The sequence below is a fragment of the Talpa europaea genome, assembly GCF_964194135.1.
Source record: "Talpa europaea genome assembly, chromosome: 8".
Lineage (NCBI taxonomy): Eukaryota > Metazoa > Chordata > Mammalia > Eulipotyphla > Talpidae > Talpa > Talpa europaea.
Window position 1 is genome coordinate 67,332,961 of NC_140075.1, and position 16,077 is coordinate 67,349,037.

Consider the following 16,077-nt stretch of genomic DNA (forward strand, 5'->3'; position numbering starts at 1 on the left):
CATAATTCACGGGCCTCCCCCGGTGGCGCAGCGGTTGAGCACTAGGCTGCGAGGCTGCCCGCAGCCTCTGCAACGCTGGTTCGTTCCCCAGTCAGCGGCGAGGGTCCCACAAAAAAAAAATTCATAATTCACAAAGAAAATTAGGGAGATAACAGATTAAGTCTTGTGTGTTACAAATACTTGATCACAGAAAGAAATGTTAAATTGAGCTGAAGTACATGGGAAAGGCTTCCCAGAAAAACACATGAAGAGTCTTGAAAAAAATGCAATGTGAATAAGCTCATAGGAAAATCAAAAACCAAACACCTTCTCAATTTGCACTGGAATTGAGCATGAAAACAACAAAGGAATAGTAATTGCTATGGAACATCCTGGAGAGAAGGTGCAGCAAATGCAGGTGGATGAGCACTGCAGAAGGATGAGTCAGAACAGGATTAGAACATATTTAAAGGGTTCAGCTAGAGTTGGAATTTAAGAGGGCATTTCATGAGTTTTTTCTTGCTTTATTATCAAATTATACCTTCAAAAATTGTGCACATCAGTTGATTTTACAATAGTAGTAATAACATCACAGTCAAGAATAAATAAAGGAAGGTGGAAGAAAAGAGGGAAGAGGAAATCAGTGCTAATCATTACTTGAATGATTTACTACTAATTATAACATTAACATTTACTGAGAGTCTGACACTTTCACAAACACAGGGCATGCAGGTGGTGGGTACTATTACTATACAGCTCCATTTTACAGCTAAGAAAACTGAAGTATAGTGATAGTTAAATAACTTGCAGAACTCACAGAACTATCAAATGGTGGAACCAGGATTTGAAACAAAGGCAATAGACCATCTGCATTTCCCATGTTATTAAACTAATTTAGCATAATAACTATTTTTAGGTTATTATCCACATTTAAACATGAGGAAAATGTAGTTTTGGGAAATGAACTACCTGATTCATAGTCTCACAATCTAACGTGTCTTGTGTCTACCTAGTTCCAACACTTCACAACATTTAGGAGAAAGTAAGGAACTATTATGGTTTCTCCCACAGGAAAGCAGCATGATAACCATTGTGTTTTAGGAAGATATCTATGAGAGACTTAACTTATGGGGACAGGTTAAAAAAAAAAAAAAGACAACCAAGGAGTTGTAGTTATCTTGCTTAAAAAGATAAGAAGCTAGGCCATTCTTATGCAGGAAATGACAAGATTTCATAACATTTGGATAGAAGAATTCGTATCATTGAGGGTTCTTAGTTGGAAGCTGCAAAAATAAATTGTCTAAGTTATGAAATAAAGGAATTTACATAAAGAAATGTGAGTAGCTTGCAGAATGTTGAGAAGACTAGAGAACCAGAAAGTTCATCAGTCATGAAATAACTCGTTACAAGACAGAATCCTGCCATTGGACATTAATGCCCAGCTTGCATTTTCAACAATTCCAAAGCAAGACACTGCTGAGCACTGCCATCAATTCCGTCATCACTGCCTTGCCTAGAAACTGGATGAAATTAGTGCAGTTGTAGCCATCAACTGCCAGAATGGTCAAGAAGGTCCCTTCTACAAAAAACAAAGTCAGTCAGGCTATGCGAAACTACAAAGACTATCAAGAGATTTTTCAATCTCAGTAATATGTCATTTTGAGGGCACTGCCTCAAAAGAAGAATTCCCAAAAATATAGGAAGATATGGAAAAAAAAAAAAACTGACAAATATATACCACCAAGTTAGTGTAGAAACTTTTTTTTAAGATTTTATTTATTTTTTACATAGAAGAACTGTGGTGTAGGCCAGAGGTGTGGGGGAGTGAGAGGATTCACCAGAGACAGAGTGGGGAGCAGAGCAGGTGATTTTTACTGAAATACACTGCTAAGGCGAGCAATGGATGAGACAGGAGAGGTCTGCTGCGCCATATGTGGGTTAGCTCTCTGGCTGGGGATCGAACTCAGGCTGTGGCGGTGATAATGCTGAGACTTAACACATAGGCCACCAGGGAGGCCCCAAAACATTTTTTTAAGTTCACTTTGTACATTGTATTTTCAGAGATTTTAGTTTACAGACCCAAATCTTCCCTAACATAATCATAAAATACACTTAATCATAAAATACACTTAATATGAAAGGGAAAAAAAAGCAGTCAGCAAATTCTTCCCAAAGAGTATTTAAAGGAGACAATTGTACCATTTGCAAATATTCTTAGAAAATGCACTAAGGAATATGATTCACTTTGCTACTACTTCCAAAAATGTCTATTTTATAGTCTTTCTCTTTAATTAAATCATGTTTCTCTTGTCTTACCAAAAACATCATATGGTCTGTGTATATATATACAGAAATACCTCTAGGGTGTATTCCTAATGATTTCATTATTCCTTGAGTTTCTAAAAAACATTTGGTTTCCTGAAACTGTATCATGACACTGTTCAGCTGAAGAATGAAATCCCACTTATTCTGAGAAGGTTCTGGACAATGGGAAGAAATTTTGTCATCACTGATACTCTCAAGTACAAGTGAACACTTCTGAACACTATCAGTGCCTCTCTGTGTCCAGTAATCTGCTTTCAAGAGCATTTGAACTAACATGTTCTGGTTGATTCACAAATGCATTTGTTCAATTTGCTTTACAGTGAAGACTATTTTCATATAATGATTTCTTCTGAGTTTTGAGTATTACTAACAACAACAAAAAGCTCTGAAACAAGTACAAAATATTGTTTTATACTAGATGAGGGAAATGAATTCTAACTACTAATCTTTCCTTTGAACAATTTTAATATTTAAATGAGCATCTATTGTATTTGGTTTGGGAACTTCAGTGTTTAATAGTAAGAATGAAAACTCATTAGATGTACGCTTGGCAGAGTGAGCAACTTCAGACCAAAAAAAGACATATTATGATACAGTCTAATTATTATTTAGTTGTCATCTTGCCAGCTGCAATGTAACAGAAAATTCATAATTTATTCAACAACATGCTGATCCTATGCCATAAAATATCACTAGGTCTTTACTTTTGCTTTAGGAAAAAAAAATAAGCTGACACCTCTCATTGATGAAGGTATTCATCAACTGCCTAAATTTAACAATCCCTCAAACTAGCCAATCCCTAATGATTTTATCTGATTGAAAATATCTACATATCAATGTTCTCAGTCTCTATGCTTTTTTCCAATCTGCTCACATTTCTGTTCAGTTTTATTCACTTGTATAAAATTAAAATGATCCCTAGACTAAATCTGTACAGAACTTGGAATCACTGAATCACAGAGTTTTTATTGTCCATACTATAAAACATGTTATGATATTTTATTAATACGCTCACCCAACAAATAGTATTAAGCTTCAAGCAAGTACCAGATGTGATGAACAATTACCTAGTTATACATGACCTAGAACTGTATTCACTCACATGTTTGGACAACCAGGGGTCTAAAACACAGTTAAGAGGGACTTTAATGAATTCACATGCAAAAATTAGTATGAGCCAGTGTAAACACCAATCCTTAAATAAACACAGCAACTATCTCAACAAAACTACTGTCTAACCATCATGCTCCTTGTAAAATTAACAAAATATCTCTGATTTTCCTCTACCTCATCATTCTTTCCATTTCAATTCAATCCATGCATGTGAGATGGTCAACTACTAAGTAACACAAATGATTTTATACATACCACCTAGCTTGTTTTTTCATAGCTTAATTCTATTAAAAATTCACATAGATCAGAACAGTGAGGCTCTGCCTGCATTTTCCTCTCCACAAGTTAAATTACAGGGTTTCTTCAAGGTTCACCAAATTGTGTTCTAATGCAAAAACATAAAACTTTAAAATGTCAAAATGGTTATGCCACTTAATATTATAATTGAGTTTTCATACTATAGATTTAAGTCACAGTAAAATTAGCAAATTACTTTTAATCCCACACATTCATTGGAAAATGATAAAGCATTACAGTAGAGTATCTTTCACAAGGTCAGCAGGCCCAATTTTTGTATTGTGATCCTACAGTTAGGCAAGATGATAAACCTCCTTAGTAATCAAATGTTAGTAGTATTACAAATGTTTCATATATCAATTTATTTTCAAATGTCATTAGGAGTGATTCACTTTGTGGGAAAAATTATTCAATATTTAATGCTTCCAAGACTGACACTCAACCCACTTTGAGCTTCTGAAATTTCCATCAGGCTGTGGAAATTTGATAACCACTATAGGTAAGTCAAAAAAATGGGGAAGACATACATTTATATCAGTGAAAGTACCAGTCAGAAAATTACTAAAACATCCAAAGTGCTAAAGCGTGACATTGTTGAAGAACTCAGGCAATAAGAAAAGGTTTATTATCTACATGGAAACATGCTACCAACTCCCAAACACCTGGACACAGCAATGTTTGTGAAGAAAGCAATGACATAATGGAAAGTAGACGGGAAAATAATTCAAATTCACTTAGCAAGGTTTTAGTAACATAGCATGATAAAATGCTACCAATTTGAAGACATTGCTTTAAAAAGTCAAACATTCCTCTAATGTTCACTGGATCAAAAGTGATCTAATCAAAAAATAAAATGCATTCAGAAACACAACAGAGAATGTAATGGCAATATAGAGACAGCTACAAATCAGATTCTTTTTTAAAGACATCACACTTGCATCATGAAATGACAATCTGTAGATTATTAGTGCTGCCAAAATTTTAGAAAGTTTTTGTAGTTAAAATAAAAGCAAAATATGCATAAATATACAAGGGTAACAAAAGACTATTTTTTGCTTGTAGGAGCACTGTAATTTTATTTAAATGGTAGGTGTTGCTGCAGAATAGAAAATGGAATTGCACTTTAAAAGACATCCAATTCTATACCTCATATATAGTAGTCATCTTTAAAATGTTGGCAAGAAAAAATGCCCACAGGAAAAATCAAAGAAGCAAACTATTTTAATATCTTCCAAACTATAATAACTAAAGAAACATTTCATCTGCTCATTTTTCCTCTCCTTCAGGTAAATATGAGATACGCTCTCCTTCAAGAAAACAAAAGCACTATCAAGAAAAGATTTGTTTTAAGATACTTGTGTAACTACATCTCATATTCTATAAAAAATATCACAGTTATCTTTTCAATATGTGTTCTGTGGGAAGTTGGAAAGTAAAAATGCTATTTTGCTTGCACAATTTAGTTTCTTACACTTAAATAGCAGCAATGTTTAAAATAATCATGTCCACGAACAGTGGGTATTTCTGATTCAAATCGGAAGAAACAAGTACAAGTTTGGGTTTTGTTGTTGTTGCTGTTGTTGGTTTTAATTTCTTAAGCTTTCAAAAATGAAGCTGGTTTCCAGATCTCTTCTGTGTAGCATTATTGAAGCAGTGGATTTTAAATCATTCACAGCTGCTGTCTAACCACAGAAAATGAGATGCAGAATTTGATTAGATTTTTTTCTTAAATATATAATATTATTTTTATTCTATGTAGAGGTGTATTTTGCATTAATGGGAAAGCTACAGAAAGAAAATTAAAGAAGTAAGGGAAATACCTTCTAATTTCTTCTAAACATAAAATTCATGGTCTCAGTTCAGCATTTACTAACATGAAATGTTCCTTCCAGCACAGATTTTAACTGTGGCCATTTTAAATAAGCTTATAGGCAGTTTACCAATTTCAGCAGTACACAGAAATTGACTTGACTTAGCTGCCATAAAATACAGACATTTTAACTGATATCTGGGGTTAAATCCAACTCATAATTTAAGTTTTGTAATTTAAGGTTTTACAAAAAGAGCTCAAAATTTCAAAACTTTAGTTTTCAAGTTTTTATTTTATTCATATAAGAATCATGATATATAATATGCACTATGGCATATAGAAAAGCATGTACAAAAATATAAAATTGCGTTCCGTTATAAATGTGCATATATAGTAAGTATTATATCTAGAAATTAATGAAGTAAACAAAGCTCTAAAATACCCCTTACACTAAATTACACCTATAAATTTTTTCTGGGGTTTTGTTTTTTTTGAAATATTCTTTTCATTCCCCCATTTACATATGGAGTCTTGGATAATGATAATCATTTTCTAGATAAATGCTGCACACTGACATTTATTTCAAATATAGTTTTCATCAGTGTAAATCTTCATAATTGAAATTTTAAAATTTAGATACTTTCTCTCTCCCTTCCACCATCCCTCAACTTATGTTTTGAACAAAAGCCTCAAATACAGAAGTTGAAAGGCACAATCAAAGGCATGATTGTTACCACAGTCCTCCAACATACACATATAGTCTTCAAATTCTGCTAGCAACAGGATGGGTGTTCATCCATGTCCCTATGAATTCACCTAAAATGGACATTTATAATATGTTACTAGCAATTTAGCAAATGGAGAGTAGCACACACAATTAATTTACATTTTTGTAATGCTACTGAGATGAACATTTTTTTGAGGTTTTATATTTGTGTCTAGATTTACACAAAAATTTGTTTTCATTTTCTGAACATCTGTTCTTCAAATGTGATTCTTTAAAGTTTTCATTAATTCTATAAATGATGGCAATATCACTTCTCTATCACCAAAAGCATTAATAGTTCATCATAGTATTAAATTTATTGAAATTCTAAATGTAGAGTAAATTAAAAAATTACACCCATAAGCCATGTTGTTTTGTCTATTGTTATATATTTCTTCTATTTGATATATATTTTAAACATAATATGTACTATTCATATACATATATTTAATTCATTTTCATCTACTTTATATATTAAATACATCTGCCTGGGTTTTAATCACAAGGGATACAAAGACCGTTTACTGATTTCTGTATTCTTTTTTTTTTTTCAAAACCAAACCCTTTTTTATTAAAGTAACAACTGGTTTTATAACATTATACAGAATTTAAGAGTACAGACATATATCAATATCTCTATCTGTATATTATGCTCATCACCAAAAGTGATGTCTGTATTCTTAATTCAGCATCACAACATTGTGCATTCAATAACTCATCTTCCCATTATATCTCACCAAATTTTTGTATAGTATATTCTAATAAGCATTTCTGGAATCTTTATCTTCTTTTCAATATGAGTAGTATTAGAGTCACTTTGATATAACAACTAGGTTATGACTTAGAAAATGCCCAAATCACAGATATTAAGACAATGGAAGAAAAACATGTTCTTGGAGGCTTATGATGATAATTTTGGATATTTTTAAGCATGAGACTATAAGAACCATGCTGCGGGCTGCATGTTTTAGCTATACAATTCAACTTTTAAAAAATATATAGAGAGATGACACTGGGGTGTAGGCCAGAGGTGTGGGGGTGAGAAGATTCACAAGAGATAGAGTGGGGAGCAGAATAGGCAGATCTACTGCAATACACTGATGAGGGTAGCAGCAGTGAGACAGGAGACGTCTGCTGTGAGAAGATTCACAAGAGATAGAGTGGGGAGCAGAATAGGCAGATCTACTGAAATACACTGCTGAGGGTAGCAGCAGTGAGACAGGAGACGTCTGCTGTGCTGTGTGAGTTCCTGGCTGAGGATCAGACTGAGGTTGTAGTGGTGATAGTGCTGAGACAACCCCTGGACCACCAGGGTGGCTCCTAAAATTCAACTTTTTAACATGGTTTAAAACAGTTAACTTTTTATTGGTAGGTAAGTAAAGGTCAACTTACAAAAGAAGGCAAGAAAACAAACATAATTTACTAAGGTCATGTGAGCTACTTATATTAATATGTATTTTTCCTAATCATAAATTCTATACTTTTATCTGTTGATATGTAAATAACAGTGCTACACATTTTGTAACTCTCCTCTAAACAAGCAAATGGTTTCTCTGTTAAATGGCATTTCCCAATATGATCACATGGTATATTATGTTAGCAAGAATTAGTTTAATAGGTAAATAACCTTAAATATGAAATAGCAATTAACAAGTATGCTTAAAAATCACTTAAACACATGTGATGTATTTTTTTTTTAATTGAATGATTTTAGTTTGTCTATCTGAAGTTAAATTCCCCAACTCCTTGAATGTAGAAATTCGAATGAATTTTGATTATAATAGTATCAAGTTTCTTAAATTGTGTTCTTCATTTATCATGTAATAGACTGACTTTGCTTTTTTGGTAGAAGATTCATAACTGGTCTACTAAAATTTCTGAATGTAGAATCAGAAATTCCTATAACTTCCTACTGAAATAGCAAAATTGAGTGTTTGGGAGAGAGTTCTTGGCTAATAACATTAATTTGGCGATCATTATCAGTCTACAAATGATATTTAATGTCATGAGACTGAATGAGAGCCCCAAGACAAGTACAAATAGAGAAGAGAACTGATCCCGTGGGTATCCCAACATACAGTCTGGAAAAAGAGTAAGAAGGAACAAGGGCATCTGAGAAAAAGCCCTCTCTCTGGAGTAGATTAAGATGACCAAACACTGACCAATGGATATAGTAACTTGATGTCACCTTTGAATCTGATCAGATTTATGCTGAAGTGGTGGGGACAAGAATCTGACTAAAGTATGCCTAAAAGATAATTAAAGGAGAAGTAGACTTGCTGTGTTTTACTGCCAAGGGAAATCAAAGCACAGCTAGGTGGGCCAAAAAAAGTAGATGCATGATGCATTATTTGTTTTTAAGACAATTGAAAAAATTTAACAATTAATTCTTTATAATAAAGTTAAAAAAAAAAACCCTGTTATCTTAATCCACTTTAAGAAACTTAAGAAACAATGACCTGGGCTAGCTAGAGAAAAATAGTTTTGTCCAGAAATCCTTTGACCTTCCATTAGTCCAGACTTATTTTCAAACTGAAAATAAAATTTGCAGGGCTTCAAAAGAAATAGCCAAATGCTCTTTCTCTTTCAAAAATGAAACTGGAGTGAAGGGAAATTTCCTGAGGGACACTATTCCCATAACAGGTAAAAAAGCAAAGCTTTATCAGATGATCTTTTAGGGAGGATATAGTGTGGTTTGTACACAAATTGTACACAAGTGATTAAAATCTCTTTGATGTTAACTGAGTGATGTAATGTAGTAGTTTTAATACAATAAAATAGTGTGTGAGGGATGATGCTATTATCACTGTATCAACTTGATTTTTAAAGTAAGCTATGTAAGGAATGTTTTAAATATTTACATGATGTATCAGAGTTATACTGCTAGAGCACATATGCTCTGACCCTGCTTTAGCCATCCCTTATATTAATATGTCACTAAGTAACAAGGTTCCATAGAATACTTAAAACTTAAAACAGAGGCCACTTTGCACTAACCATAATGGGATATTAATTCAAATAGCCCGTGGGAGGCCACCATTAATTGTGCAGACCCTGTGTGCACCACTGAGTTCAGGAAATCTCAAGGTAAATCCATCACTGCAGAGACATACACACTGAAGGAGCAGCAATTCACCTTAAGGTTCTTGTTCCTCCTCCACAATCTGCCCAGATACCATAACCTAGGCCTGGGGACATAAAATGAAATAAATTAAAACTGTACTACCAATTACTTGGCATTTACTTACCAAACAAACATAATTTTGAGGTAATCACCAGTTAATATCCAAATCCAAGTGACATCACACTAGGAACAGAAGCTCACACTAAAATTTAAACTGAAGCTAATCAATATGTACCAGTCAGGTACAACTGTAACTACAAAAGTATCATCCAAATCTCACCTCATAGGAATACATAAAGCCTTCCAGAAACCATCATGAAGATGTATGCACACTGAAGTACAAAGGATTGTCCTCAGAACACTTCAAAATTTTTATGAAAATGTCAACAGAAATTTTAACAATTAAAATGGACAAATATCAGCTTTCCTCTTTTGGAAAATGTTATGTCTTTGAAGACATGTCTGAAATGAAAATTTGCCCCTATAATTTTTTCTTTGAGAATTGCACTTTTCTGACAGCAATATGCAGTTCCACGCAGTTCCACCCACTTCCCACTGCTTTTCAGACTTATGTAGCAGAAGCGCCACCAAAATACACATACATATTCATAAGCTGTCTGAAACATTAATTCCACACATGGCAATGTATACTTGCATCTGTGGTTGGAGCTTCTAATTTGCAAAAGCAAATATAATGTGTCTAAAAATTTTGATGAGTGAGTCTTTCAAATTCAAGTCCAGAGCATTAGGGATTCACATATACATAATTTCAAGCAGCAATAGGCTTAAGTTTTCTGACTTCCTAATATAATTCTTTCCAAGTCAGAGTGTCACTATAAAAATATGACTATTGCCAATGCTAATTTCTCTAATTTACTTCTTATATTTATTTCAGGTTATAAATATTCATAACCAAAATCCTCTGGTAGTGTCCTTTCCAATAGTTTAAAAACTAAGTTCTACTTGCTATAATACAATCTATTTTCTCCCATTCTAATTTATGTAATGGCAGGGAAAAATAGTGTTCAGTATCTTTTCAAAATAAATAAATAATGGCCTAACTTTTTTTTTTTTCAGCACACGATTTTCTAGTGGTTGAAATACTGACAATACACACACATCACTGATCTTTTGCATTTTTTGCTTTATAAAAACAAACCTCACCAATAGTTGAGCCAATTTACTTCTTGTAGAGTTAAGTTCTAATTTTGCTTCAGTAGCTATAAATGAGCAAATCTTCCTTTTACTCCACTTTCTTGGAAGAGGCTACCTCCATGATATGGCAGCTACTTAAGCCAAGAAAAGCCCTGGTTTGCTAATTCAGGACTTTTAAGCACAGAAATTTGCACATAAGTGCTTGACAAAGAATTAAAGCATTGGCATCAACCTAAAAGTACATAAGTGGTTTGTAAGAATCAAAGTTGTAGACTTGCTAATTTCTTGGCAAATTTCAATATGACAAAAATCATTCAAAGGTGAAAGCCTCAGTTACACAAAGAATTGTTTTAACATGGTTAAACACATGACATGTTAATGAACTGACTTTGTAAATCTTGGCGAAAGAAAACAAAACGCTTCTCCAGTAATATTGTAGTAAAGATGACAACTTACTTTGCTCAATTTTGATTTTTTGTTTATTTGTGTTGATTTTATTAATCATTCCAGTGGTGCAAACAGACACCTGAAATTGCTCAAGGTTTCCTTAGGAATGACTACTGTCATATCTGGAGTCCTATTGTTTGTAGCACTTATTTACTTGTCTTAAAAGACTGCAGTAGCAAGGATTAAAAATGTTAACCAAAGAAATTTTCAAATGAACACAAAATGTTTAGAAGTCCAACAACTTTTTTGGCAGTATTGTACTCTTTTATCGAGTAGATTTGCAGGAGGCTCTCTAATTACAATTTTGTGTTTCTTCCAGAATGACTCAAGGTATTTACAGCAATTCTGCTTGTGGATTCTATTTGCAAACTGGCCTACTGGCTAAATATATCTGTAACCCCCCCCAAATCAATGCTTAAGGTACTTTGGGGTCATTCATGGACAATTTGTGATCATTCATAGTGGCAAAATTCTGAGTGTCCCAATGTGTACATCCCCAGCAGTCACTGCCTTGTTCTAGCTCTCATACTGCAAATAAGTATACCTTCTCAGTTTACTTAGTGCCGCCTTTTTTGCTGCTTACTGGTATTTCACTATTTAAAATGTCCCCCAAGAAGAGTGCTGAAGTTCTATGTACTGTTCTTAACCACAACACTGTGATGTGTCTTATGGAGAAAATGTGTGTGTTAGATGAGCTTCACTCAAGCATTAATTGCATACTGTTGGCCATGAATATATATTTAAAACAAGGTGTTTTAAACAGAAACACACACATAAGACTCTTATTAAAGGTTATATACAGATTGGTCAATAAAAATGTGCCAGAGACTGATAAGAATAACCCTAAATTTCCCCTAAGAGCAATGGCTCAATATTTGCTAATTGAGTGTTTAAGATGACTTTGCAGAACATCACTCCTGCCAACTGTATATTTTCAATGAACTTGTCTGGGAGATACCATCCCAAGAAAAACAACACTGGGAGTAAAGCAGAAAAGTCACACTAGTTTAAAACTTTGTTCCTAGATTTTGTCCATTTTTATTTAATAAAACTGTGTATTTGATCTTTGGAGTTTATTAGAGTATGATCTCTGATTCACATCAACAAAACTGAAAAATTTCTTACACAGTTTGACCATTATGACTTTGGGTCAAACAATGAAATTACCTAATGTAATCCAAATTCCTAAAATTGCCATTTTTTAAAAGTCTTTTTTAATTAGAAAGACTATATTGCAGAAAAAAAATTTTGATTTGCTCTACCATATAAAACCTAAGAGTAAATCTCTAAACACTCTAACTGCTACATATTGAGGATGCCAATGTATATCACAGGAGGAAAATGGGGGTTTATTGTCGCTTGTTGGATTTTTTTTTTTTAAGATTTATTTATTTTTTTTTATTTATACAAGCACTGGGTACAGAAGTGCGGGAGTGCGGGAGGGTGAGAGAATTCACAAGAGCCAGAGAGAGCCAGAGCGGGAAACAGAACAGACAAACTGATGAAATACACTGCTGAGGGGAGCAGTGGGCATGGCAGGAGAGGTCTGTCGCACCATGTGGGACCCTCACCGGGGGCTGGGGATCGAATCAGCACTGCAGAGGCTGTGAGCAGCTCTGCACCCAGTGCTCAACTGCTGCGCCACCAGGGGAGGCCCTTGTTGTATTTTATTGAGGTGAGGGCTAGCCAAGTAGGCACCATCACAGTACCCTCAATCATGAAATCACTTCCAATGAACACAGATATAAGGAACAGGGGAAAAAAAGAATAAATTGAGACAACAGTCCTGGGCTTAATTCCCAGCTTTAGTACTGTGTCATTTTAAGAAAATCACTTTACTTCTCTGAAAAGAGTATGTTTATTTGGAGGGAGGAAAAAAGGAGAGTATGTATTAGCCATTTTGGGAAAGGTTATTTTGTTAGGGTCAGATAAAATCAAACTTAAAAACTAACCCTTGAAAACTGACCACAGAACTGAGGCATCCAGAGTGGGAGGGACGAGAACAAACTGAGAACAGGGTCTGTGGTGGGAAACTATGGGTGCTTTGGTGGTAGATGAACTATAGTAACTCACTTCAGCAGAGGATCCTCCACTTCTAAACCATTAACAGTGATGTAAAACAACAGTACCTCAATAAAAAGTTTATTTTTTTTTTTTAGTGTGAACTAGTTTATTTTGTAGGAACTTTTTGTACTGCAAAGCACTGTGATTTCAGAGATTAAATGAGCAGACTCATTTAAGGCCCAAAATAGCCCTCTAAGAAGTGGCTCCTAAACTTCCTGAGCAACAGAATTACCTGGAGGACATGTAAATGCAGATGGCTAGGCCCCACCTCCAGAACCTGCAGGTCTAGGGCCTGAGAATTTGCATTCCTTCCTTCTTCCCTTTTTAAAATTTTTTAATATTAAATTTTTTACATCATTGTTCATTTTTAAACAATATTTGCTTCCCCCCAACCCCTCAGGTGTAGTCCTCATATAATTTCCTTCAACAATGCCCCTGCACCATCACCTCACCTCAGTCCCCTGTGCTCCTCCCTCCCTCCCTCGGATCCCTCGGCCTCCTCCTCTGCAGTATGTCTCTGATTTATAATTATCTGTTTTTGCTTTGTTGTGTTTTGTACTGTTATTATATTTTTACACTGATGTCTTATTGGGTTCTCCTATATTCCTGCTATAAGTGAAACCATCCAATATTTTTCTTTTTCCTTCTGGCTTATTTCACTGAGCATAATTCCTTCCAGTTCCATCCATGTTGCTGCAAATGCATGCATTTATCTTTTTTGATTGCTAAATAATATCTCATGGTGTATATATGCCACATCTTCTTGATCCAGTCATCTATTTTTGGGCATTTGTGTTGTTTCCAGGTTTTACCTATTGTAATTAGTGCTGCAATAAACATAGGGGTACAGGTGATCTTTTGAAACAATGTTTTTGTGTCCTTTGGGTAGATCCCTAGGAGTGGAATTGCCGGGTCATATGGTAGCTCCATTTTTAGTAGACTGAGGAACGTCCAGACAGCTTTCAATAACAATTTCATACAACAAAAAGTCACTTAACTTTGTTGGCAGTTACAGATTTGATGGCGAGGAGTGTCAATAAATAGTAATTCTGTTACTAAGGTTGACGTCTTTCATAACTCTATTGTTACCAGATATTAATATATTCCTTTATGCAGTAGAAGTTTCATAAGTGCATATGGAAGGAAGAAAAGGAGAGAGGGAGAAAGGAAGTGGAAAGGAAGACAGGAAGGAAGAGGGGAATGAAAAAAGGGAGGGAGGGAGGGGACCACAGGAGAAAAGGGAGGGAGAGAGGGAAAGAAAAAAATGAATTAGTAAGGATCAAAAAATGAATATCAGAATTCACTTCTGAAAAGAATTTAACAAAGTCACTGTACTTAAAACAGCAGAAATAACAAATAAGAATAAAAAAATAGTCCCTGTTTTCAAGCTATTTAAGGTTGACAGAAATAAGGCCAACTTGCAAATAATCATAATACCGACATATGAAGAAAAAGATACAGAAGTAAATGCCCTAATGAACAAAACAATTTAAGAATTCTAGTGTAATTTCCAACAAGGGCACATGCTCATACTATAAAGGGTCAAAACCAAACACATTAGTAATCAAAAATCACCACCCCCCCTGCAGACAGAGCTAAATGTGGTTTTGAAGACCTGGGTTACTTTACAAGTTAATGGATAAGTCCTGCTAAATTTAAAACAAGATAACTAAGCAGCATCTTTAGAATGTCACTATAGGAATGGAAAATGTTGTAATGGAAATGCAAGTCAGTCAGTCAGGGTGATAGATAAGAGATTAGAGCTGGAAGATCCATCAGTTTATATAAAATTGTGCAAGGAAAAGAAGCTTATCAGGCAACCTGATAAAGCAATGAGATTTCCCCCAAACCTAGATGGAATATCTTCAAGATCAACCAATTTCTTATGTTTCAATTCTCTTCTAATTCAGCAACTTTCCAGTTATTTATTCTGCTTCACAGTCACCTTGCCATAAAGAGACAATTGCCTAGAAAATTACATCTCTCACTGTGAAATGGTAAATAGGTATTATAGTTCAGTAACAACAAATGTGAGCTTTATTAGAAGAGATTAGTTTTCCAGAAACTAGAGCAACTGTCTGGAAGGAAAAAAATAGTTTCTGGATCTTAAAATTTGAGAACCAGAAGCCTATTTCAATGAACTAATCTTTTGACAGCTCAGTTTTACAGAGCACGCAGGATTCCACTCTGTACTCTTTTCTTTGAGACATACTTGTGACTCAAGGTTGAAAGGCTCCAAAAGCTTCAGAAAGATGGAGGGTGAGAAGTATTGCAATTGGCTGAATTTGAGAGTAGACCATTCCAGATAGAGAGAAAGATTCATAGACTGGGAAACAATGTGCATATTGATTATAATAAACTATCCCACTTTGATATCAACACATAGAAAGGTTGAGCAAGAAGACTGACAAGGTAGACAGGCCATTTGAAAGCTTTAAATGACTATACTGGGAAGCTTTTTTTTTTTTAACCAGCAATGGAAAGCCACCAAGTTCTAATATTTTTTGACCTGGGGAATATCAGAATTTTAACTGTGTTAGGGTGAGTAACTCATTGAGAACATAGTAGATAACTTTGTGGCGGGAGTGATCGGTCTAACAAGTGTATTGCAAATGTCTACATTAGAGAAAGATAATAATCTATGCTGGAAAGATAGGTATTATAATAGACACACATGGGACATAAAAGACGAGACACTCAGGACAATCATAGGGATTCACTAAGGATGACTAGATATAAAGGGTAATGGGTCTAAAAGGTGCACTTCCAGGTTAGCAATTCCTAGTGCCACTAAAAGAAACATACATGCCAAAGAGAGGGGAAGACGGACAGGGCAGCAGGAAAGACAAAGAGGTTGTGTTTAGACAATGTGAATTTTGCCCTGAATAACAAACTCAGGTGCAGATGTGCTATTAAGAGACTGAAACCACAAATAAAGTGGTGTTTGAAAGTTACAGAAGAGCATACCAATGTTTTTATAAGGGCGTATGTGAATAC

At 34.6% G+C, this 16,077-nt stretch overlaps 1 protein-coding gene across 2 annotated transcripts in view; it reads right to left on the bottom strand.

Annotated features, from left to right (window-relative positions):
• PRKD1 (protein kinase D1) overlaps positions 1–16,077 on the bottom strand; it is a gene marked incomplete at both ends in the record, with an annotated part of 284,877 nt that overhangs the window by 170,184 nt on the left and 98,616 nt on the right. The window lies entirely within an intron of this gene.